We start from the raw sequence: 26,880 nt of genomic DNA on the forward strand, positions 1-26,880 counted from the left end.
GGTAGAGAGAGGGGGAGAGAGAGTGGGGAGAGAGATGGGGAGAGAGATAGGGAGAGTGACGTGGATGGGGAGAGACGGGGAGAGAGAGGGCGCGGGAGACGAAGTGGGTGATGGAGGTGGTTCGAGAGGGGAACAGAATTGGGGTGAGAACGGGGGGAGAGAACGCGGGAAGAGAAAGGGGAGAGAGGTGGGGAGAGTGAGATTGAGGGGGAGAGAGGGAGAGGAGAGAGAAGGGAGAGTGGGGGCGCAAGAGGGGGCAAGAGAGGCGGGTGAGAGGGGGGCATGAGGGGGTGAGAGAGAGGGAGAGAGAGAGAAGGTGCGAAAGAGAGTGGGAGAGAGAGAGTCGGAGAGAGAGGGGGGAGAGACAGGGGGGAGAGAGGATGAGAGAGAGGGGGAGTGAGAGGGGAGAGAAGGGAGAGAGAGGGGACGGGGACGAGAGCAGGGAGAGAGAGAGGTGGGAGAGAGAGAGAAGCGGGGGAGAGACAATTCTGGAGGAGAGATGTAGGCGAGAGAGAGGTGGGGGAGAGAGAGGTGGGGAAAGAGAGAGAGGGGAAGAGAGAGGTGGGGAAAGAGAGAGAGGGGAAGAGAGAGGAGGAAAGAGATAGAGGGGAAGAGAGAGAAGGGCAGAGAGAAAGAGGTCAAAAGAGGGGAGTAGGACCAACGGAGAGGGGTCAAGGGCGAGGGCGGAGAGAGGAGGGGGAGGGAGGGGGAGAGAGGGGGAGAGAGGGGGGGGGAAGACAGTGGGGATAGAGAGAGGGGAGAGAGGGGGAGGGGGAGAGAGAGATGGGGAGAGAGAGGGGGCAAGGTAGGGGGAGAGAGAGAGGGGAGTGAAACGGGCAGAGAGAGGGGAGAAAGAGAGGGGAAGGGAGAGGGGGGAGAGCAAGTGGGAAAGCGAAGTGCGAGAGAGAGGGATGAGTGAAAGAGGGAAACAGAGAGGGTGTGAGAGAGAGGGGAGGGAGAGGGGGAGAGAGAGGGTTGGGAGATAGAGTGGGGGAGTGAGTGGGGGATTGAATGCGGGGAGAGAGTGATGTAGAGAATGTGGGGAGAGGTGGGAGAGAGGGGGTAAAGAATGGGGGAGAGAGAGAGGGAGGGAGGGAGTGAGGGGTGAGGGAGAGTGAGGTGACAGAGTGAGGGGGTCGAAAGAGGGGGCGCGAAAGGGGGAGAGAGGAAGGGGAGAGAGGGAGGGGGAGAGAGGGAGGGGGAGAGAAAGGGGAAGAGAGAGGGGGAGAAAGAGAAAGGTGAGAGAGTGAGGCAAGAGAGGCGGCAAGAGATGGGGAAAGAGAGAGAGGGAGAAAGAGAGGGAGCGAGCGAGGGGGAGCGAGAGAGGGTGGGGAGACAGGGGTGGGAGAAAGGGGGAGGCGGAAGACAGAGGGGAAGACAGAAAGCGGGGGAGAGAGCAGGGAAGAGAGGGGGAGATGGAGATAGAAGAGACGGAGAGAGGTAAGAGGGAAGATGGAGAGGGGAGAGAGAGTGGAGAGACAGAGAGGAGAGAGAGAGAAGAGAGAGAGAGAGAGAGAGACGGGAGTAGAGAGACGGGGTAGAGAGACAGGAGTATTGAGAAGGATAAAGAGAGAGGGTGTAGAGAGAAGGGGGCGAGGGGGGCGAGAGAGGGGGACAGAGGGAGTGGGAGAGAGTGAGGGGAGAGAGAGTGGGAGAGAGAGGAGAGAGAGGTGGTGAGAGAGAGAAGTGGGGGAGATAGAGAGGTAAGTGAGAGAGGTGGGGGACAGAGAGGTGGGGGAAAGAGAGAGAGGGGGAAGAAAGAGCGAGGGAAGAGAGAGGGGAAGAGAGAGGGGGGAAAGATAAGGGGAGAGATAAGGGGGAGAGATAAGGGGAGAGATTGGGGGCGAGATTGGGAGAGATTGGGGAGACGTACCAGGAGAGATAGGGAAGAGAGAAGGGGAAAGAGAAGGAGAAAGAGAAGGGTAAAGAGAAGGGGAAAAATAGGGGAGAGAGAGGGGTTAGAGAGAGATGGATTAGAGAGAGCGAACGGGAGAGAAAGGGGTCGAGTGCAGGGGTCGAGAGAGGGGGTCGAGAGGGGGTCGAGAGAAGAGGGCTGAGAGAGGGGGGTCGCGAGAGTGGGTCGAGAGGGGGAGAGTGAGGGGAGGGGGGGAGAGAGGGGTGAGAGCGCGGGGGAGAGAGAGTGGGGAGAGAGAGAGTGGGGAGAGAGAGAGTGGGGGAGAGAGGGGGCAGAGAGGGGGCAGAGATGGGGGAGAAAATGTGAGAGTGTAGAGAGAGATTGAAGGGTGAGAGATGGGGAGAGCAATGTGTGAGCAAGAGAGACGGGCGAGAGGATGGCGAACGAGAGACAGAGAGAGGTGCAAGTGTGAGTGAGTGAGTGAGGGGACGGAAATGAGACAGAGTCTGAGAGATCGAGAGAGAGAGTGCAGTAAGGGGACAAGAGGGAGAAAGAGAGAGAGAAAGATAGAAAGAGGGGGAGAGCGAGATAGGGAGAGATACAAGGTGAGCTAGAGAGAGAGGGACGTTAATGAGAGGCACGCGAGGGGGGAGAGAGAGAGTCAGGTGAGAGAGAGGGATGAGGTGGAGAGTGAGTGAGTGGGTGAGAGAGAGAGTGAGTGAGGGGAAGAGAGATAGAAAAAGAAGTTGAGAGAGGGGCTGAGAGAGAGAATGAGAGTGAGAGGGTGAGAGATAGAGTGCGAAGGAGTGAGAGAGGGGATCGAGAAAAAGCAACAGAGAGTCTGAGAGAGAGTCAGAGAGAGATGTCTCAGTGAGGACCAGTCCGGCAGAGGTGAAAGTAGGACCCTCACAAGATGGTGGGAATGAAGCCTAGAATGTAGCTGTTCCTTACCCAGCTCTGTGTCCATGTCCTGTCTTCCGGGTCTGAATACAGAAGGTCACTAACTCCTCCCTGAGCTGTTTACTGTGAGTGATCTTACCAGCTGCAGGATTTACTGAAGGCTCCAGACCTCCCTCTCCATCTCTGTCTGGCTGACCAAGCGTCTTTGATGTGGTTATGGACGAGACAGGAGTTATGAATTTGGCTGAGACAGGAACAGCCTGATGACCTACAGGAGACAGGGAAACAGACAGAATGGGAAGTTAGACTGATGTAGTGAGGGATCTGGAAAATCCCTGTCTCCATCCCTGGCCTGTTCTGCTGTGTCTCTCTGGAATGGGGAATTCCATTGGCTCAGGATCTGGAGTAGCTGCAAGAGTGAGAGACACTGACAGAGGCAGCAATTAGACCCACACAGTGAGGGATACCACATGGAGAGAGACTGAGTGATATCACCAGAGTGCAGGAAGGTATCAGGATCACACAATGGTCATGATGAAAGGGTTGGGATTCATGGTGCACGGGGATCAGTACTCAGTGACAGGTGAGCTACGAGTGGGACAGGTGATGGCCTCGTGCTATTCTCACCCGACTGTTCATCCAGATGTTAATGCCGGTGTCCAGTATAACCCATCTTACTGCTTAATATCCTTTTAGGAAGGAAATCTATTATAGACAGTGGGTCTGGCCTACACATGATCCAGACCCAGAGCGATGGGGTTGACTCTAAACTGCTCTCTGTAATCATCCCACAAGGCACTCAGCTCAAGGGCAGCTCAGGGTGGGTATGCGATGCTGGCCAGCCAGAGACAGCAACATCCCATGAGTGAATTAAACACAACACTGTTGGGAGCAGTGTCCTGGACAACCATGTCGGTCGGCTTATGGACAGGACTTTAAACTGACAGAGAGGATGCAGGGCCAGGGTTCAGGTGAAAGGAACTTTCCAAATCCAAACAGAAATGGCAATGTAGCTGAAGACAAGCAGAAAGGAACAGGAAGAGACAGAGTTTAACTGAAACTGTACATCAGTGATATGGACTGTGACAAGAAATTGTGGAAAGAGTCAATCGTAATGTTCTTTTTTGGAATGGGCAAAGTCTCTGCAATAAGGAGGATGGACTGTGGCACAGAGATAAATGAGATTTAGTGGTGACAGGGTGAACAAAAGGTGGAACATGAATATTTTATTGTTCACCTCCTTGAGGGGTCTCAGGGAGAGCAGGATGGGTAACCCTGACAGTAATGGGTAACAAAGGCATTACAGAGAAAGCATTTGGCCTCAGATGATGAAGCTGAATCAGTCTGAATGCAGATTCTGGGTAACATGTGTGAAAAACACAAGCAGGAGAACAGTTTAGAGGCTGCCTAACAGCATTTCATTGCTCAACCCTGTTACACATTCCAATGTATTCCTGTGTAATACAAAGGCACTGTGACAATTCTGGGAGACTTCAGTCTTTGTATAATCTGGGACAGTCACATCGGCAAAAGTGATGTTCTCCGAACTCCTCTTTGAATGTTTGTGTCAGTGTTTCTTTGAATAACACGTTGTGGAAACAGCCAGGGAGGTGACGATCTCAGATCGACCGTTGGGTGATGACGCTGAGGGAAGGAGTAATGTCACACTGAGATATCCTCTGGGAAATTGTAGTGTCGTGGAATTCAGCAAGATGATGGATTGTTAAAGTGACCATAAAGCACACCCAACAATCACAACCAAAGCCATTGACATGTTTTTGAGAGGGGAACTGACCAAGGTAAACAGGGGAAACAGTGAAGTGTATGGCTGGTAATGGACAGTGCAAAACATTTACAGTCATAGAGATGGACAGCACAGAAACAAGGCCTTCGGTGTCCAACTCATCCACGCCACCCACATATCCTAACATAATCTCATCACATTTGCCAGCACTTGGCCCAAATCCCTCTCAACCCTTCCTGTTCGTACACCCATCCAGATGCCTTTTAAATGCAGTAATTGTACCAGCCTCCACCACTTCATCTGGCAGGTCATTCCATACACACAACACCCTCCACATCAAAACGTCCTTTACGCTCCTTTTATATCTTTCCCCTCTCATCCTGAACCTAGGCCCTCCAGTTCTGGACTACCCCACCCCAGGGAAAAGACCTTGCCTGTTAAACCTAACTATGCCTCTCATGGTTTTATGAACCTCCATATGGATTACCCCTCGGCCTCAGACTTTCTCGGGAAAACATCCCCAGCCCATTTCACCTCTCCCTTTAGCTCAAATCCTCCAATCCTGTCAGCGTTTGTGCAAATCTTTTCTGAACCCTTTCAATTTACACAACATCATTCCGATAGGGAGGAGACTAGAATTGCACGCAATATGCCAAAACTGGCTTATCCAATGTCCTGTACAGCCACAACATGACCTCCCAACTCCTCCACCCAATGCACTGATTATTAAACACAAGCATACCAAACTCCTTATTCACTATCCTATCAACCTACAATTCTCCTTTCAAGGAACAATGAACCTGCAATCCAAGGTCTCTTTGTTCAGAAACACTCCCTGGGACATTAACATTAAGTGGATCAGTCCTGCGAAGAGTTGCTTTCCCAAAATGTAGCACCTCCCATTTATCTAAATGAAGCTCCATCTCCCACCCCTCAGCCCATTGGCCCATCAGTTCACCATCCCGTTGTAATGTGAAGTAATATTCTTCACTGTCCACTACCCCTCCAATTTTGGTGTCATGTGCAAACTTACTAACTATACCTGCTGTGTTCACATTCAAATCATTTATATCATTAATGGAAAGTAGTGGACACAGCACCGATCCTTGTGGCACTCCACTGGTCACAGGTCTCCAGTCTGAAAAAAACACCCTCCACAACCACCCTCTGTCTTCTACCTTCGTGCCAGTTCTGTATCAAAATGGCTGGTTTTCCCTGTATTCCGTGAGATCTATTCTTGCTCTCCAATCTCCCATGTGGAAACATTTCGAACACCTTACTGAAGTCCATGTCTCTCACATCCAACGCGCTGCCCTCATCAATCCTTTTGTTACTTCTTCAATAACTCAATATCTTGAGCCATGATTTCCCACGCACAAAGCAATGCTGACTATCCCCAATTAGACATTGCCTTTCTGAACACATGTAATTCCTGTCCCTCATGTATCCGTCTTTCCACGTGCCCACGACTGACGACAGGTGAACCAGTCTGAAGTTCCCTGGCTTGTCCATACCAGCCTTCCTAAACAGTGGCACCATGTTAACCCAACCTCCAGTCTTCTGGCACCTCACCTGTGAATATCGATGATACAAATATCTCAGTAAGAGGCCCAGCAATCACTTCTCGAGCTTCCCACAGAGATCGAGATTACACCTGATCAGTTCCTGGGGATTTATCCACCTTTCACCATTTCAAGACATCCAGCTCCTCCTCCTCTGTAATGTGGACATTTTGCAAGATGACATCATCTATTTCCCAATGCTATTTCCCAAACCATCATTCTATTCGATATCTTCCATGTCCTTCTCGACAGTAAATACTTGTTTAGTATCTCCCCATCTCCTGCAGCTCCACGTGCAGGCTGTCTTGATCATTGAAGGGCCCTATTCTCTCCCTAGTAACCCTTTTGTCCTTTATGGATTTATAAAAACATTTTGGATTCTCCTTAAATCTATTTGCCAAAGCAAACTCATGTCCCCTTTTTGCCCTCCTGATTTCCCTCTATCCCTACACAACACTGCACTCACCCCCTCCCTGACTGATCCCTACCCAACACTGCAATCTCCCCCTCCTTGACTGATCCCTACCCAATACTGTAATCTCCCTTCCCTGACTGATCCCGACCCAACACTGCAATCTCCCCCTCCCTGACTGATCCCTACCCAACACTGCAATCTCCCCCTCCCTGACTGATCCCTACCCAACACTGCAATCTCCCCCTCCCTGACTGATCCCTACCCAACACTGCATTCTCCCCCTCCCTGACTGATCCCTACCCAACACTGTAATCTCCCCCTCCCTGACTGATCCCTACCCAACACTGTAATCTCCCTTCCCTGACTGATCCCTACCCAACACTGCAATCTCCCCCTCCCTGACTGATCCCTACCCAACACTGTAATCTCCCCCTCCCTGACTGATCCCTACCCAACACTGTAATCTCCCTTCCCTGACTGACCCCTACCCAACACTGCACTGACCCCTTCCCTGACTGATCCCTACCCAACACTGCAATCTCCCCCTCCCTGACTGATCCCTAACCAACACTGCAATCTCCCCCACGACTGATCCCAACCCAACCCTGCAATCTCCCCCTCCCTGATTGATCCCTACCCAACACTGCAATCTCCCCCTCCCTGACTGATCCCTACCCAAAACTGCAATCTCCCCCTCCCTGACTGATCCCTACCCAACACTGCAATCTCCCCCTCCCTGACTGATCCCTACCCAACACTGTAATCTCCCCCTCCCTGACTGATCCCTACCCAAAACTGTAATCTCCCCCTCCCTGACTGATCCCTACCCAACACTGTAATCCCCGCTCCCTGACTGATCCCTACCCAACCCTGCAATCTCCCCCCTGACTGAACCCTACCCTACACTGCAAATTCCCCTTCCCTGATTGATCCCTACCCAACCCTGCACACACCCCCTCCCTGACTGATCCCTACCCAACACTGCAATCTCCACCACGACTGATCCCAACCCAACACTGCAATATCCCCCTCCCTGACTGATCCCTACCCAACACTGCAATCTCCCCCTCCCTGACTGATCCCAACCCAACACTGCAATCTCCCCCTCCTGACTGATCCCTACCCAACACTCCAATCTCCCCCTCCCTGACTGATCCCTACCCAACACTGCAATCTCCCCCTCCTGACTGATCCCTACCCAACACTGCAATCCCCCCTCCCTGACTGATCCTTACCCAGCACTGCAATCTGCCCCTCCCTGACCGATCCCTACCCAACACTGCAATCTCCCCCTCCCTGACCGATCCCTACCCAACACTGCAATCTCCCCCTCCCTGACCGATCCCTAACCAACACTGCAATCACCCCCTCCCTGACTGATCCCTACCCAACACTGCAATCTCCCCCTCCCTGACTGATCCCTAACCAACACTGCAATCTCGCCCTCCTGACTGATCCTTACCCAACTCTACAATCTCCCCCTCCCTGACTGATCCTTACCCAACACTGCAATCACCCCCTCCCAAGGAAAAAAAAATAGCTAGAGAGAAAATAGGACCCTTCAAGTACCAAAGTGGACATGTGTGTGCAGAATCACAGGAGTTATTTCTCCTCTGTGTTGAACTTGGAGAAGGACATGAAGGCTTGGGAACTTGGGAAAGTTAGTGATGATCTCTTGGGGACAGTCCCTATCACAGGAGAGGATGTGTTGAATGCATTAGAATATATGAAGGTGGATAAATCTCCTGGACCTGACCAAACATATCCAAGAGGGGATGGAAGTTCTTGTGGAGTCCCTGCTGATCTTTTTGCCTCACCGTTAGCCACGGGTGAGGTCCTGGAAGACTGGAGGACAGCATATGCTGTACCCTTATTCAAGAATGGCTGCAAAGATAAACCTGGGAACTATAGATCAGTAAACCTAACATCCATGGTAAGTAAGTTACTTGAGAAGATGCTGAGAGATTAGATAGACATGCATTTGGAAATACAACATTTGATTGGGAGTAGTCAGCAAAGCCTTGTGCATGGGAGACCATGCCTCACAAATGTGTCAGCGTTCTTTATTGAAGTGATCAGGAAGTTTGACGAGGGCAGGCCAGTACATCTAGACCCTACAGATTTCAGGAAGGCCTTTGATAAGGTTCCACATGGTACCTTGCTCTGGAAGGTTAGATCGCATGGAATCCAGGGGGCGTTGGCAAGCTGGGTACACAATTGGCTTGATGGTAGGAAGCAGAGGGTAACAGTCAGACTGGAGGCCTGTGACTCGTGGTGTGCCTCAGCGGTCATAGAATCATAGAATCCCTCCTCTGTGGAAACAGGCCCTTCGGCCCAACAAGTCCACTGGCCCTCTGAAGATTATTTCACTCAAACCCATTCCCCTACTTTATTACTCTACATTTACCCCTGAGTAACGCAACTTACACATCCATGAACATTTTCGGCAATTGAGCATTGCCAATTTACTTGACCTGCAGATCTTTGGATTGTGGGAGGAAACAGGTGCACCCAGAGGAAAACCACGCAGACATGGGGAGAACGTACAAACTCAGTTGGTGTGGCATGGTGGCTCAGTGGTTGGCACTGCTGCCTCACAGCGCCAGGGACCCAGTTTCGACCCCAGCCTCGGGTGACTGTGTGGAGTTTGCACATTCTCCCTGTGTCTGTGTGGGTTTCCTTTGGGTGCTCCGGTTTTCTCCCCATTCCAAAGATGCGCAGGTCAGATGAATTGGCCAGGCTAAATTGCCCATATTGCTAGGTGCATTTGTTAAGGGTAAATATTGGGCAGGGAGAATGGCTCTGGGTGGGTTACTCTTCAGCAGGTCGGTGTGGTTTGTTGGGCCAAATGGCCTGTTTGCATACTGTAGGAAATCTAACCCTAACAGAATCTAACCCACACAGACCATCCTCTGAGGTTGGATTTGAACCCAGATCCGCGGTGCTGTGAGGCAGCAGTGCTAACCACTGAGCCATTGTGCCACGCAGCTGGTCAGTGCTAGGCCCATTGCTGTTTGTTATCTATATCAATGATTTGGATGAGGATGTTTAAGGCATGATTAGAAAGTTTTCAGATTACACTAAATTAAGTGAGGAAGGTTCTCAGCAATTGCAACATGACCTTGATCAGCTGGGGAATTGGGCTGAGAAATGACAAATGGAGTTTAATACAGACAAGGGCGAGATCTTGCATTTTGGAAAGTCACATCAAGACTTGGGTTTCATGGGGAATGGTAGGGCCTGAAGGAGTGTCGTGGAACAGAGAGACCTTGGATTCCAGGAGCACGGCTCTCTGAACTCAGGGAGACAGGGCAGTGAAGAAGGCTTTTGGCACACTGGGCCCTTAACCAGTCAGGACATGGAATATCGAAGTTGGGAAGGTCTGTTGTAGTTGTGCAGGATGTTGGTGAGGCCACACTCGGAGTATTGTGTTCAGTTTTACCCACCTTGCTATCGGAAGGATGTTATTAAACTGGAAAGAGTGCAGAAGAAACTTACAAGGATATTGACAGAACTCAACTAGACGGTTATAGAGAGAGGTTGGACAAGCAAGGACATTTTCTTTCGTGTGTAGGAGACTGAGGGGTATCCTTATAGAGGTGTATAAGGTCATGGGAGGCATGGATAGGGTGAATACACTCAGTCTTTATCCAAGCCTTGGGGAATCAAGGATGAAAGGGCATCAGTTTAAGGTGAAAGGGGAAGATTAAAAGGGAATCTGAGGGACAATGCTTTTACCCAGAGGTTGGTACAAATACGGAATGAACCACCAGTGCAAGTGGTCGAGGAGGATACATTTAATCACATTTAAAATGCACTTGGACAAATACATGGAGAGGAAAGTATTGCAAGGATACGGGCCAAGTGCAGGGAAACGGGGTTAGTGTGGATGGACCAGTTTGGGCCAAAGAGCCTGGTTCCATGCTGTAGAACTCTATGACTCTATGAACATACCCAGGTGTCCCATAACACAGAAGCGGCCAAAGCAACACGAACACGAGCCGGTACAAATGTGAAACAGTCCTGCAGAATTTCACAGGAAGCCAGCCTGGCCTTGCAGTGAAGGATTCCTGGTACAGGAGCTGTGGTGAGATGCCCATAGAGAACTGGGGAAGGAAGCTGGAAAGCTCACTCCACTGACGATAGCCTACAGGTCCCCCGGCTGGGATAAGGAAGCTGGGATCCCGTCACCCCAGGGAAACCTACAGGCTGTGACAGAGCTTGGTCTCTGACACAATGAGCAGGACAGAAGGTTGCAGGAACATGGGACTACTCCAGTTCCAATTGGGACGAGCCCAATCCAGTGAAAGGAGGGTCTCTGGGGATGGGGAGGCAGCCTCAGGTTACATTGACAATCTGGAAGGACAGTGTATGATCTCCAAGCAGCTGCATGGGTCCTGTACACCTGCAACATGGAACAACACACATCAGGCCCCAGTAGGGGGTGTCAGGAGCAAATACAATCCCTAGGGAACTAGGACTCCTCCCAGAATGGGATAATGTGTGCCTTTGGGGTTCTACCTCCCCAGGGAGATAACGACAGGCCCCACACTGACACATCCACACCCGCTCACAGATGGGGACTCCCACTGCCTGTCTCCCAGGTAACGGCACCTTTTGCCCCCATCCCTGAGCCACAGCCGAACTCAGATTCCATGAATCATGTGGTTACCCTGTGTAAAGCAGCTTATGGTCTCACTCCATACACAACAGCCATTCCAAGCACCCAGCAAATGGGCAGCACCCAAAAGATCCCGTCTCTGGCACAGATACTGACTGACAGTCTGTCATACACAGAGTGGACGCTGAGGAGCAAACCAAATGAATCGCCATGTGCCTTAGTCCAGCAGGCCATTCAGCCCTCCCTGAGGGACAACAGCGAGGGAGGGTCATCCATGATGAGATGAAGACAGCAATCCTCACTGCTCGAGGGGAGGATAAGGCATATCCTGCAGGGGCGCTACATAACTGCAGAACAACAACCAGGGGAATGCCCCTCCCCTCCCCCTGTCAACTTCACCCGGAGACTCTGGGTCCAATTTGTCTGGATTTTTGGGGATATGACCTGCACCTCTCTTAGCGATGAGAAACTGGGCCCGACCCTTTGTTTCCCATGTCTCAGAAAGGAGGAGGGACACCTGGGATTCGACCCAATATCGCGCCCGTCATGAGGCTTGGGCTCTCTGCTAATTAATTGCTGAATACGAAATAGACTTTAGGGAATTTCACATTGTGTTACAGGAGCTCAGGGATCAGAAGCGATTGGTAGGGTTTCCCCGAGAATGGGTGCATGGTAGTAGGATACCAAGCACCCTGCCTGGACTAGGGGTCATTTTCGGACAGTGATATCCCAGGAAGCCCACCAGGGAGAATTCCTCAGAAACAAAATTAAAAACGGGCTGTGACCAGGAGGGAAGGCTCCTCCCCCAGCTTGTCCCACACATACCAGGCTCTCACAATGACTAGTCATTAAACTCACAGGGAATTCCTTGTTCATGAACGTTTATCACAAACTGACACTAATCATAATGAATGTATCAGGGATACAGTAATCATAGAACATAGAACATAGAACAATACAGCACAGAACAGGCCCTTCGGCCCACAATGTTGTGCCGAACTTCTAACCTAGATTAAGCACCCATCCATGTACCCATCCAAATGCGGCTTAAATGTCACCAATGATTCTGACTCTACCACTCCCACGGGCAGCGCATTCCATGCCCCCACCACTCTCTGGGTAAAGAACCCACCCCTGACATCTCCCCTATACCTTCCACCCTTCACCTTAAATTTATGCCCCCTTGTAACACTCTGTTGTACCCGGGGAAAAAGTTTCTGACTGTCTACTCTATCTATTCCTCTGATCATCTTATAAACCTCTATCAAGTCACCCCTCATCCTTCGCCGTTCCAACGAGAAAAGGCCGAGAACTCTCAACCTATCCTCGTACGACCTATTCTCCATTCCAGGCAACATCCTGGTAAATCTCCTCTGCACCCTCTCCAAAGCTTCCACATCTTTCCTAAAGTGAGGCGACCAGAACTGCACACAGAACTCCAACTGTGGCCTAACCAAAGTCCTGTACAGCTGCAACATCAACCAAAGTCCTGTACAGCTGCAACATCAACCAATCGGAGTGGTGTCCTTCCCCATTCAAATAATCATGTTCCCAACTGACCCACAGGATAATGGGACAAAGGACAGGGAAATTTGAGGGAAAACACAGAACCCAGGACAGCAATTAGCAGATGAAAGAGAAGGGAATTCCTTAATGATTTAGCCACAGTATACGAGTCCACTCCCAGGGCAGGAGTGTTACCGGTCAGTACGCTGACTTGGCTAATTTGGAGAATAAACTCAGGATCCTGACCCAACAACTCTCTAATGAGCCTGAGAAAGACTGAACACAGAAAACCCAGAGGAGACCATGGGACAACTCGTGGAGAATCAGGCTAACCATCACTTCGTGACCAAACTGGAGGGTCACGCCAACACGATTAACCAGATCATCCACGTCCCAATCAGAGATTATGGTGAGCAGTAAAACCACACCCTGTGCAGTAACGGGATGTTGGAACAGCTGAGGGAGGAGCTCAGGCAGGCCAGCCAAGGGAAAGTCCCATCCCGGGTTAGTGACAAACAGCATCAATATTTGTTCCAGGAGAACACCCACACCAACGTCTCTCACTGTCAGTGACAGCAGCTCACCAAGGGCTGGGTTAATAACAGCTGTAAGGACACTCTCGGTGGGACACCTGGGCTTGGTATGAGGGATTCCACTTAACCCAAGTGACCAAAGGTAGGATGAAGTCCAAATTATCGGAGTTGTATAAAAAAGGTATTTGGATGGGCTACCATGATTACCTCCCACTTCCTGTGGAGATAGATGGAACATTGCCAGGGACCATACTTACCTAAATGTGAAGGACCAGGTCATACCATGACATTCCCATAGCCTGTTATCCAAGAATTCGGCTCCTCTCACATCGGCTGTGGTCCTAACCGCACTCACCTTGATATATCTCGGTATACCGGTGGTTAGGATTGCAGGCTGTAACAGATGGGTATGATTATGGTGAATAATGCCTGGACACACCCCCAGGGGTTGGAAGGTAGATGGAACTCCCCGGGTGATCACCTTAGTTTCATTAATTTGCAGTGTTTGGGTGTTCCTGGCTGGGCCCAGTATTGATTGCCTGCCCATAGTTGCCATTACGACAGATTGCCCATATTAAATTGCCCATTGTGTCAAGGGATATTCGGGCTAGCTGGAATAGCCATAGGAAATGCAGGGTTTCCGGGATATCATCGGGGGAGTGGGACTGAGTTGGATATTCAGAGGGTCATTGTGGACTCAATGGGCCGAACGGTCTGATTCTGTTCTGTCATGACTTTATGATATCACTTATCAGCTCTAAGACTTAGGGTGTAGGTTTGCCCGGTGATAGGTTTGATATCTAGACATTTCGTTACCTGGCTGGGTAGCATCATCAGTGGCGACCTCCAAGTGAAGCGATAAGACCATCGGTTTGGAAAACGTACACAATGGCTTTTGCACAGACAGCTGGCTACTCTGACAACAAGCATAACCAGCTTTTAAAATTAGGTTTGTAATTTATTGCATAAGCTTCTTTTCTTTCCATTCAAGTGGATGAGTTGGGGGGAGATGTCACAAACTCCTGGCTAAAACACAGATAGACAGCCAAGGTTTATTGGCCAAGGAAATCTCCCAAATCACAAAACCCGCACACCAGGCACAGCACAAACACAGCATAATGTAAAAGGCAGCAGTTATTCTGGACAGACGTATCCCCCAAACAAATGAGGGCCCAGACAGGAAGGCACCGGCTCCTGCTACACAAAGAAACTAACAGCAACAAGCCATCCAAATGGTTGGCAATGCTTCAAACTATTAACTGATTCTCCTAACTGGCCACAACGATAGAAAGTTCCTGAAAACCATCCAGAAATGAACAAAAACAGGGTTTAACTGCAGACTGATTGCCTGAATCTCTGAAGTCCTTCTGAGAAGACCAGCAGGGCAAGAGACAGAGACCATCTGACCATCCAGAGAGAGATAGGGCGAGAGAAAACAGTTTTGCAGACCCAGAAGCAGAACCAGAGAGAGAGAGAGACAGGTTGAAGCAAAACCCAGGGGAATGGGAGAGAAGGAATGTGAAAATCCATTGAGAGAGAGAATTGGAACCAACTGGAATAACAAGTGTCACCCCTTCAGTCTGTCCATGTTCTAACTCCTCAGTCTTAGTCTGACTTCCCCTTCTCTCCCTCTTTCTGTCCCCTCTCTCTCTGTCCTTCTGTCTGTCTCTCTCTCTCACACAGACACTCTTTCTCTCACTTTGTCCCTCTCCCTGTCTCTCTCTGCCCATCTTTCTCTCATCCCCCTTCTCCATCCCCACTCTCTCCATCTCTCTCTCTTTTTCTCACCCTCCCTTCCTGTTTATCGTTATTTCAGACCTGAAAGATCTCACCGAATTTCGTATACTCTCAAAAATACTATGCCCTTCATTTTCACTATCCTCCCAAATTTTTCCCCTTACCCAAATATCTTCCCTCCCAAATAAGTGCCTCACCATACTAGACCCCTCAAATATTTTGCTGCCCCCCCCCAACATTGCTGTGAGCCCCCCTCCCTGGGGCAGAGGGTGTTGAGTGGAAAAGTGTGGAGCTGGAAAATCCCAGCAGGTCAGGCCTGAACCATCGACTCTCCTGGCTGACCTGCTGTGCTTCCCCAGCTCCACACTTTGTAACTCTGACTCTCCAGCATCTGCAGTCCTCACTTTCTCACACAGGTAAATGAGTCTGGGTTGACTGACTGGCCTGTGGCTGTTTTAATGCACAGGAAGATCCCAGTCCCAGAATTATAGAAGGCTTGTATCACAGATGGAGTCCTTTATGCCCATTCCCCCCCTCCCCCATTAAATGATCCTGGTCCTGTTCAGGATCCTCAGGATTGTCCCCTGAATGGCCTCACTGACTATCCTTTCTGTGGAGACCTCTTCTCCGTGTTATGGTTCTGTTCGCTGAGCTGGGAATTTGTGTTGCAGACGTTTCGTCCCCTGTCTCGGTGACATCCTCAGTGTTTGGGAGTCTCCTGTGAAGCTTTTCTGTGATGTTTCCTCTGACATGTATAGTGGCCTGTCTCTGCTGCTTCCGGTTGTCAGTTCCAGCTGTCCGCTGCAGTAGCCGGTATATTGGGTCCAGGTCGATGTGACAGGGGACGAAACGTCTGCAACACAAATTCCCAGCTTGGCGAACAGAACCACAACAACGAGCACCCGAGCTACAAATCTTCTCACAAACTTTGAACACCTCTTCTCCATCCTGTCTCAGACTTTGTGTCTCATGCTGTCCCTCCCTCAATCTCTCTCTCTCTCACAGCAGCCACTCCTTTCTCCACCAACCCCAAAACCCCATCAAACAGTCCCCCATCTCTGGCTGTCCCACTCCCCCCTTGTCTCCCAATCTCCCCCTTCCCATGTAGACCCACAGCTCCTGGGCTGGAGGACATGGTGCAGAGACGAACACAACTTTTGACTGACTGCTGTCATGCACAGAAAGATCCCACTCTGCAACCATTCCCCAGCCACACACACTGTCCTTCTCCCTTCATATGTGTCCTTCTTCCTCTCCCTGTTTCTCACTCCCCATCTCTCTCTCTCCTCAATTTCTCCATCCCCACTCTCTCCATCTCTCTCTTTCTCTTTTTGTCACCCTCCCCTTCTCTTTTTCTTCATTTCAGACTCAATGAGAAAAGTCCTTTTATGTCCCTTACACTAACCCCCTCCCCACAGTCGAGGTAACATTCGGGAGAGACCAGGAAAAGGTTGACCCCTGCATTAACTGTACAGCATCCAGCGAGACAGAGACAAACTCTTCCCAATGTCCCTTTCCCAGTCACTGGGACAGGGGTCTAGGGAGACAGAGGGAGAGAAACGACAAGAGAGAAAGAGAGATGGGTAGACAGACAGTGAGAGGGAGGGAGAGAACACGAGAAAGACAGGCAGGCAGAGGGTGGGAGAGAAAGTGAGAAGAACTGAAAAAGAGCAGGAGAGAGGCAGAGAGAGAAAAGGAGAGAGAGATAGTAAAACCCTAGGAAGAGAAATACAATGTCAGACAGATACAAGGGGGAAAAGGGGAGGCAAAGACAGGGAGTGAAGTTCAAATAGACAGCAAGAGAGAAATCCCAGGGAGAGATATAGGACAGAGAGAGAGAGAGAGAGAGAGAGAGGGGGGAGTTGCAGCAGCAGCATAGAGCTGAGAGAGTTGAGGGGTGGGGGTGGGGGGGGCTGCTGTGATGCAATGAGAATGATTTACAGACAAGAAAGGCAAGATCCCACAGAGCTGAGAGAAAGATGCAGAGAGAGATGAGCAAGGTGTTGGTTTTGGGGAAGATTGAATGATGAAACATTCCTGAAAAACATGATGGGGTGTGAAAGGGGCAGAGTGTTGGAGGAAGGGAATCTGCAGGGAAATTTCAACAGGGCAGAGATATGAAGGATGTTGTGAGATAGGGATTGAAGGAAAAATGTGGGAGAGACATCTGGGAACACAGAAATATACATAAGAGCTCTCATGGGAGTGGGAGGCAGTGAGATCGGTGGGATCAGACTTTGCAGCTGCCCCCTCTCTAGGATTTTGCACCTTTGTGTCTCCTCAGTGAAGAGCTCGCCCGTTGTGGTAAAATTCCCACAGAGAGCCTGAATCCCACAATGTATGTCTGTGTGTATGTGTGTCTGTGTGTCTGTGTGTGTTTGTGTGTGTGTGTCTGTGTGGGTGTGTTCACTCTCTCTGGTACCAGCTCCTGTCTGATGATTCCTTATAGCAGAATAATTTGATTCTCTGTCTCTGTACTGTCCTGGTTTCAGCTCCCAAATCAAATGCTAAATCCTCCACGATCCTATTGAATAGTAGAGCAGGCTCGAGGGGCTGAATGGTCTCCTCCTGTTCCTATTTCGGATGGTCTTATGTCCTTAACACTATCTCCCAGCTCTTGGTCCCCACACTGGAGGTTATGACTCCACAAGGCCCTGATCTGTAGAGCGCTGCACTCTTCCGTGAGTCTCGGAGGGAACCAGCCTGATTTGGATTGGAGTTGCAGCCTCTCAGTGAGAAGTGAAATCTCCTCGAGATTCCCCTCAGTCTCTCACTGTAAGGTGGAGCAGGCCAGTCCCGGGGAAGCAAACAGCAGGCCAGGTCTGCCCTGTCCTCCAGCTCCATTTCAGAAGGCCACATGGGAGGGGCTTGGTTCCTTCATCAGCTTCCCGTGCTCTCCCCTCTGGGTTAGGGTGGGGGCCGAATGGCCTTGCTCCTGGCTCTTATTGAGGTGCAGGCTGGCTATGATTGGGTTATACAGGGCATGCCCCTGGAGTGAAGTCAGTTAGCTCAGTTAGCTTGACAGTTGGTTTATCGCAGAGTAAAACCAATAGCGTGTGTTGAATTCCCACACCAGCTGGGGTTACCCTGAAGGACTCTCCTTCCCAACCTCTCCCCTCAGCTGGTCCATAGTGACCCTCTGATTAAATCCCTACCAGACACCACTCTGTAATGAGGAGCTGTCCCATGCTCTGGTAAGACTACGGTGACATTACATTGGTTTGTACCTGGGGCACTGTGTGCAGGACTCGTCACTGCATTGTCAGAGGGATGTTAGTGTGTGGGGAAGGTTTACTGGATGAATCCCCACTGGAATGAACAGCACTCTCTTTCCCCCAGTTAATTCACTCTTGCAGCCTTTGTGTCTTTGGAGACACGAGGACCATTTCACCTGAAACAGCAGCTGGGCACACAATAAGACTGGCTAGTTTACACACAAACACACACCCACACACACACACAGACACACACAGACACACAGACACACACAGACACACACACAGACACACACACACACAGAGACACACACACAGACACACACACACACTCTCACAGACACTCACTCTCCCAAACACACACTCTCAAACATATACACACACATTCCTCTCTCTCACACACACACATTCCTCTCACACACATACATACAAACACACACTCTCTTTCAAACACACACTCTGACTTCCTCAAACACACACACACATTCCTCTCTCTCACACACACACGCACACAAACACACACTCAGACAGACACATACATAAACACATAATCCCTCTCTCACACACACAGACACACAGAGATACACACACATGCACTCTCTCTCTCACACACAGACAGACACTCGCTCTCTGTCTCTCTCTCACACACAGAGATACACACACACAACCACGATTACTGTACAAACATGGAGGAAGGTTCGATGGAGAGATTACTTCTCCTAGGACTAAACCCTGATCTCGCATGATGACTGCTGTAGGGAGACAGACAGCAACTGCAAATGACTTGTTGGATCTTCCTGTGCACCACGTCTTGCATCGACAGCGTTGGTCTGTTTGGGTGCCTGCTTTTCTAGAGAGTCTCCAAGCTACAAGTGACCATACATTGACAACAGTGTTCCTCCAATCCATGTTTAAGACACATGGTGATGTTATCTTTCAATGTTTGTTCAAAAAGATCTGAATCTTCTAAAATGGACGTGGCCTCCATTCCAAATTGCGACACCAGTGTGCCTTGCGGACCCTGAGGGAATGATCAGGGAAGTGTATCTGTACCTTCCTACATTCTTCACCTTGTACCACCAGACAGTGCTCCCTCATACCTCAGAAAGCACCACTCTATTGTGTTTACCCACAATGCCCCTCATACAGTACCTCCACAAAATATTCACAACCTTAACACCTCAGAACACAGCCCAGCCCAACTCTCAGACTGCATTCATCCACAAACCCCTTCAGATTGTAAGGACCGACATCCACCGCAGTCCAAGATTGGAGCCCTGATCCTCAGAACATTATTGGGTCTCTTGATTAATCATTGAATTCCTACAGTGTAAAACCAGGCCATTCGGCCCATCAGGTCCACATCGGCCGTCTGAAAAGCATCCCACCTACACTCACACTCTCTATTCTATCCCTGTAATGTTGCATTTCCCATGGCCACCCCACCTAACCAGCACATATTTGGATTGTGGGTAGAAACCGGAACACCCAGAGGAAACCCACAGATACAGGGAGAATGTGTAAACTCCACACAGACAGTGGCTGGGAGCTAGAATCAAAGTTGCATCCTTGGTGCTGTGAGGAAGCAGTGCTAACCACTGCGGCACCGTGCTGTTCTCTCTCCCTGGATGTCATGTCATCTAACCTTTTACTAACCAGTCTCCCATGTGAAACTTTCTCATCTATCTTCTCAGTCAACCCTTCAAAACCTCTATCAAGTTGGATAAACCATTTCCACAAGCGATGCTGACCATCCCTAATCAATTCTTGCTTTTCCAAATGCATGTAAATTGTCTCTCAGAATGCCCTCCAACAGCTTACCCAACACTGCCATCAGGTTCACAGCTCCATAGTTCAATGGCTGTTCCTTGCAGCCTTACTTCAATAATGGCCCATCATTAATCACCCTCCAGTCTTCAGGCACCTCACCCGTTGTTACTGATCGGTCCATCTGACAAGGCTATCTCCATCCTTCTGTAATCTAAGGCTATCATCCTCACTATTTATCACCCAACGAATCTTCATATCATTCATGAACCCAATGATTATCCCTTCACCATTCAAATCTAAACCTTTTCTATCTACCACATCAGCAAGACCCCAACAGTGAGACATGAACAGACAGAGATTTCTAACTGAGCCATCACTGTCTGCTTCCTGCCACTCAGCATTCTGCGCCAAATTCCTTGGATCTTGAGTTTTTATGTTCACTATCAGTTTCCAGTATGGATCCTGATAAAAGCCTTACTGACCTCCAAGCAGGCGACAGGAAAGTGTTGCCCCTTTTTACCCCCCTGGTCACCTCCTTAAAAAGTGCAATCCCATTGGTAAGACCTGACCTCCCCTTAACACAACCATTCTGACTGTTCTTCATGAACTCCAGTCTCTTTAAATGCTGATTAATTCTATCTCCCAAAATTGCTTCCAACAGACGTCCCACCCACGATATTAGCCTGACTGGCCTGTAGCTGCCTGGTATATCCCATGCTCCTTCTTGAATAACAGTACCACATGGTCAGTCCGATGACACCTCTCCTGTGGCCAGAGGGGATTTGAAAATGTTTGCAAGTGTACCTGCTTCTTCCTCCATCACCTCATTCGGTAAACTGAGATACATTTCCACCGTCTTTGGAGATTTATTGGGTTGGAAGAAGGCCAGACCACTCAGAATCATCTCTCTCTATATATATATGCTAATTCATTTAATTGTATCACAGAGCATCTTCACGATTTCATACCAACCCTGTCCCAATGAGCATTGACAAAATGAATCCATTCACTGTAGCCTCTGGGTCCATGCACAAATTCTCACTGTGTTTCTGTGATTATCAATTCACCCTTAATGTCACTGTAAGGTACATTCAGAATTCTATTTCCCCTCTTAGCATTCCTCTCTCCCAGGCAATTAGCCTGTGATACGATTTGGAGGAGTGTGGGATGTCAGTCTGGATGTGGATTAGCATTGGGAAACTCAGAAATAAGGAACACACGACTGTGATGAGTGTGGGACAGTGGGATTCATTTGGGATGAGCACACAGAAGCTGAGGAATAAACCTCAGCCCTGCAGCATGAAAATATCCCTTTGAGCTGGCAGGTCAGTCACACGAAACAGAAACCCCAACACTGGGAAAAGAGGGTGGTAACCAAATGGAGACGGTCTGTTTGAACACAGTCTCTGGAATCTGAACGTGGGAATCATTGCTGAGCAGGGTATGTAGGAAGCAGAGGCAGAAATATACTGAACAATTTCTGATATTCCTCTTAGGCCACAAAACATGGGAGCAGAAATTAGGCCATTCAGCCCATCTGATAGTGTGGCACTCAATCAGTCCTGACTCTCTTACAATGCAGGTATCCCCCAGACTGATGCGCTGACAGTGTAGCACTCCCTCAGTAATGATCCTCTGTCAGTGCAGCGCTCCCTCAGTACTGATCCTCTGTCAGTGCAGCGCTCCCTCAGTCATGATCCTCTGTCAGTGCAGCACTCCCTCAGTACTGACCTTCTCACAGTGCAGCACTGCCCCCAGATTGACCCTCTGACATTGCAGCTATTCCCCATTACTGACCCCCTGATAGCGCAGCACTCCCGCAGTAGTATCCTCTGACAGTGCAGCACTCCCTCAGTACTGACCCTCTGACAGTGCAGCACTCCCTCAGTACTGACCCTCTGACAGTGCAGCACTCCCTTGGTATTGGCCCTCTGACAGTGAGACTCCCCTCAGTACTGTTCCTATGACACTGCAGCACTCCCTCTGTACTGACCCTCTGTACTGACAGTGAGACATTGCACGTACACTGACCCTCCCACAGTGTGGCGCACCTTCATACTGACTTTAAGACAGGCGCATCCTCTGATCATTCAATACTCCCTCAGAACTGACCCTCTGACACTGCAGAAATCACTGGATTGAAAGGTGAACTCTCTCTCTGTCTCTTTCTCCCTCTCCCTTCAGAGATGCTGCCGGACATGCTGAGCTTCTTCAGCAATCTCTGTATTGATGTTTCAGGTCTCTAGTGCGTCCGTACAGATTGATTTTAGTGTTGAATTCTCAAACTTGCTCTGTTCAAGGGATTGAATCACTCTGCTACAAAGGGGGGTCAGTTACCACAGCTAACAGGTTGGTGATGCCAACATTGTTGGCTCAATCTCTATCATGACCTCGCCCCTCACCTGAGGTGTGTGACCCACCAGGCCTCTCTCTCTGACAAGACAGCAGCTCTCGGGTCCTCCTGGTCTATAATAACTTCCCAACTTTAAAAAGGCACTCCAGTAAGAGAGCTCTTTACATGGTTCAGGTCAAACTCCTGGAGCTCCCTCCCTAACATCACTGTGGGACACCCAAGGACTGCAGCAGGAGAGTACACCTCACCCCCATCTTCCAGGCAACTATTAGAGGGTGTGGGAATTACATGCAAGCCACATTTGAAAATAAGTTTTATTACAGGGTCACGGTGGATGGTCACTAAGACTATTTCTTTACCTCTGTTGAAATCAGCGTAATGAAGAAGTTAAGGGTGGGATGAAAAGGACAATGATAGCCTTTCGTGATGCCAACATTGTTGGTTCAGTCTCTATCATGTCTGAAATTACCATGAAGCCCTGAGGGAGTGCTGCACTGCCAGAGGGTCAGTACCTAGGGAGTGCTGTAATGTCAGAGGGTCAGTACTGTGGGAGTGATGCACTGTAAGATGGTCAGTACTGAGGGAGAGCTGCACTATCGGAGGGTCAGTACTGAGGGAGTGCTGCACTGTCAGAGGGTCAGCACTGATGGAGTGCTTCACTGTCAGAGGGTCAGTACTGAGGGAGTGCTTCACTGTCAGAGGGTCAGTACTAAGGGAACGCTGTACTGTCAGAGGGTCAGTACTGAGGGAGTGCTGCACTGTCAGAGGGTCAGTACTGAGGGAGAGCTGCACTATCAGAGGGTCAGTACTGAGGGAGTGCTGCCGTGTCAGAGGGTCAGTACTGTGGGAGCGCTGCACTGTCAGAGGGTCAGTACCGAGGGAGCGCTGCACTGTCAGAGGGTCAGTACTGAGGGAGTGCTGCACTGTCAGAGGGTCAGTACTGAGGGAGTGCTGCACTGTCAGAGGGTCAGTACTGAGGGAGTGCTGCACTGTCAGAGGATCAGTACTGAGGGAGTGCTGCACTGTCAGAGGGTTAGTACTGAGGGAGCACTACACTGTCAGAGGGTCAGTACTGAGGGAGTGCTGCACTGTCAGAGGGTCAGTACTGAGGGAGTGCTGCACTGTCAGAGGGTTAGTACTGATGGAGCACTACACTGTCAGAGGGTCAGTACTGAGGGAGTGCTGCACTGTCAGAGGGTCAATACTGATGGAGCGGTGCATTCTCAGAGGGTTAGTACTGAGGGAGCACTACACTGTAAGAATGTCAGAACTAAAGGAGCGCTGCACTGTCAAAGAGCTGCACTGTCAGAGGGTCAGTACTGAGGGTGTACCACACTGTCACATGGTCGGTATGGGGGCAGAGCCACACAGTCAGATGGTCTGTACTGAGGAAGTTCTGCACTGTGTGAGCGTCAGGACTGAGGGAGTGCGCTGCACTGTGTGAGCGTCAGGACTGAGGGAGTGCTGCACTGCCAGAGGGTCAGTACTGAGGGATCACCGCACTATCGGACAGTCAGTAGTGAGGGACTGCTGCATTACCAGAGGGGCATTTCTGAGGAGTACTACACTGTCAAAGGGTCAGTACTGAGGGAGCACCACACTGTCAGCGGTTCAATCCAGAGGGAATGCCGCACTGTCTGAAGCTCTGTATTCTGAGAGCACTGCACCATCAGAGGGTCAGGACTGAACGAGCACTACACTGTCAGAGGGTCAGAACTGAGGGAGCATGCACTATCAAAAGGTCAGTACTGAGGGAGCGCTATACAGTGAGAGTGTCAGTTCTGAGTGAGTGCTATTTCAGATTGTCAGTACAGGGAGAGTGCTGCACTGTCAGAGGGTCAGTACTGAGGGAGTGCTGCACTGTCAGAGAGTCAGTACTGAGTGAGCACCACACTGTCAGAGTGTCAGTCCAGACGGCAAGCCTCCCTATCAGAGGATCTGCACTGAGAGAGCATTGCACCATCAGAGGGTCAGTACTGAGGGAGTGCCTCATTGCCAGAGGGTCAGTACTGAGGGAGTGCTGCACTGTCAGAGGGTCAGTACTGAGGGAGTGCTGCACTGTCAGAGGGTTAGTACAGAGGGAGTGCGACACTGTCAGAGGGTCAGTACTGAGGGAGTGCTGCACTGTCAGAGGGTCAGTACTTAGGGAGTGCTGCACTGTCAGAGGGTTAGTACAGAGGGAGTGCTACACTGTCAGATAGACAGTACCCTGAGGCACTGCTGGACTGTCAGAGGTGCAGGACCGAGGCAGAGGGTCAGTACTGAGAGAGTACTACACTGTCAATGGGTCAGTACTGATGCAGTGCTGTACTGTCAGAGTGTCAGTTCTGATGGAGTGCAGTACTGTCATAGTGTCAGTTATGATGGAGTGCTGTACTGTCAGAGGTTTTGGCCTGAGATTGGGCCACACTGTCGGAGGGTCAGTATAGGGCCACTTCCACACTGTCAGAGAGGCTGTACTCAGGGATTGCTACACTGTCAGAGGGACAGTACTGAGAGAGTGCTACACTGTCAATGAGTCAGTACTGAGGGAGTACTACACTGTAAATGGGTCAGTACTGAGGGAGTGCTACATTGTCAATGGGTCAGTGCTGAGGGAGTGCTAGACTGCCAGAGAGTCAGTACTGAGGGAGTGCATCACTATCAGAGGGTCAGTGTGGAGGGAGTGCAGCATTGTCAGAGGATCAGTGTGGAGGGAGTGCAGCATTGTCAGAGGATCAGTGTGGAGGGAGTGCAGCATTGTCAGAGGGTCAGTGTGGAGGGAGTGCAGCATTGTCAGAGGGTCAGTGTGGAGGGAGTGCAGCATTGTCAGAGGATCAGTATGGAGGGGGTGCAGCATTGTCAGAGGATCAGTATGGAGGGGGTGCAGCATTGTCAGAGAGTCAGTGTGGAGGGAGTGCAGCATTGTCAGAGGATCAGTGTGGAGGGAGTGCAGCATTGTCAGAGGATCAGTGCGGAGGGAGTGCAGCATTGTCGGAGGATCAGTGTGGAGGGGGTGCAGCATTGTCAGAGAGTCAGGACGGAGGGAGTGCAGCATTGTCAGAGGATCAGTGTGGAGGGAGTGCATCATTGTCAGAGGGTCAGTGTGGAGGGAGTGCAGCATTGTCAGAGGATCAGTGTGGAGGGAGTGCAGCATTGTCAGAGGATCAGTATGGAGGGAGTGCATCACTATCAGAGGATCAGTGTGGAGGGATTGCAGCATTGTCAGAGGGTCAGTGTGGAGGGAGTGCAGCATTGTCAGAGGATCAGTGTGGAGGGATTGCAGAATTGTCAGAGGGTCAGTGTGGAGGAAGTGCAGCATTGTCAGAGGGTCAGTGTGTAGGGGGTGCAGCATTGTCAGAAGATCAGTGTGGAGGGAGTGCAGCATTGTCAGAGGATCATTGTGGAGGAAGTGCTGCATTGTCAGAGGATCATTGTGGAGGAAGTGCTGCATTGTCAGAGGATCAGTGTGGGGGAGTGCAGCATTGTCAGAGGATCAGGGTGGAGGGAGTGCAGCATTGTCAGAGGGTCAGTGTGGAGGGAGTGCAGCATTGTCAGAGAATCAGGACGGAGGGAGTGCAGCATTGTCAGAGGATCAGTGTGGAGGGAGTGCAGCATTGTCAGAGAATCAGGACGGAGTGATTGCTGTGCAGTGAGAGAGTCAGTAATGATGAAATGCGCACTCTCTGACGGTCAGTACTAATGGATGGCCATGCTGTCTGAGTGTCGCACTGTGAGAGGGTTACTACTGAGGGAGCGCTGCACTGTGAAAGGGTTAGAACTGAGGGAGCACTGCAGTCTGAAGGGATTAGTACTGAGGACCACTGCGATGTGAGGGGGTCAGTACTGAGGGAGCACCACACTATGAGGGCATTTGTACTGAGCGATCACCGCGATGTGAGGGCGTCAGTACTGAGGGAGCACCACACTCTGAGGGGATTAGTACTGAGGGATCACCGCGATGTGAGGGGGTCAGTACTGAGGGATCACCGCGATGTGAGGGGGTCAGTACTGAGGGATCACCGCGATGTGAGGGGGTCAGTACTGAGGGATCACCGCGATGTGAGGGGGTCAGTACTGAGGGATCACCGTGATGTGAGGGGGTCAGGACTGAGGGATGACCGCACTGTGAGGGGGTCAGTACTGAGGGATCACCGTGATGTGAGGGGGTCAGTACTGAGGGATCACCGCGATGTGAGGGGGTCAGTACTGAGGGATCACCGTGATGTGAGGGGGTCAGTACTGAGGGATGACCGCACTGTGAGGGGGTCAGTACTGAGGGATGACCGCGCTGTGAGGGGGTCAGTACTGAGTGATTGCTGCATTGCCAGAGGGTCAGTACTGAGAGAGTGATGCACACTCATAGGATCATTACTGAGGGAGCTTTACACGGTCAGTGTGTCAGTTCTGTGGGAGTGTTGTTTCAGTGTGTCAGTACTGAGGGAGTGCTGCTCTGCCAAAGGGTCAGTCCTGAGGGAGTGCTGCTCTGCCAAAGGGTCAGTCCTGAGGGATTGCTGCACTGCCAAATGGTCAGTACTGAGGCATTGCCAGACAATCAGAAGTGCAAGACTGAGGCAGTGCCGCACTGTCAGAGTGTCAGTGCTGAGGGAGTTCTGCTCTGTCGGAGGGTCAGTACAGAGGGAGTGCTGCACTGTCAGAGGGTCAGTACCGAGGGAGTGCTGCACTGTCA

The 26,880-nt window shown here is 50.6% G+C and overlaps 1 long non-coding RNA gene across 1 annotated transcript in view; it reads left to right on the forward strand.

Moving 5' to 3' along the window:
- The first annotated feature begins 21,981 nt into the window (after window positions 1-21,981).
- The window catches only part of LOC140470129 (uncharacterized), a 53,884-nt gene continuing 48,985 nt past the window's right edge, over window positions 21,982-26,880 (forward strand). The window contains exon 1 of the long non-coding RNA XR_011956390.1: window positions 21,982-22,003. This is a non-coding gene — a long non-coding RNA (uncharacterized lncRNA). The remainder of the gene's footprint in view (window positions 22,004-26,880) is intronic.

This window comes from Chiloscyllium punctatum, chromosome 50 (assembly GCF_047496795.1).
Source record: "Chiloscyllium punctatum isolate Juve2018m chromosome 50, sChiPun1.3, whole genome shotgun sequence".
In the NCBI taxonomy this organism is placed as follows: domain Eukaryota; kingdom Metazoa; phylum Chordata; class Chondrichthyes; order Orectolobiformes; family Hemiscylliidae; genus Chiloscyllium; species Chiloscyllium punctatum.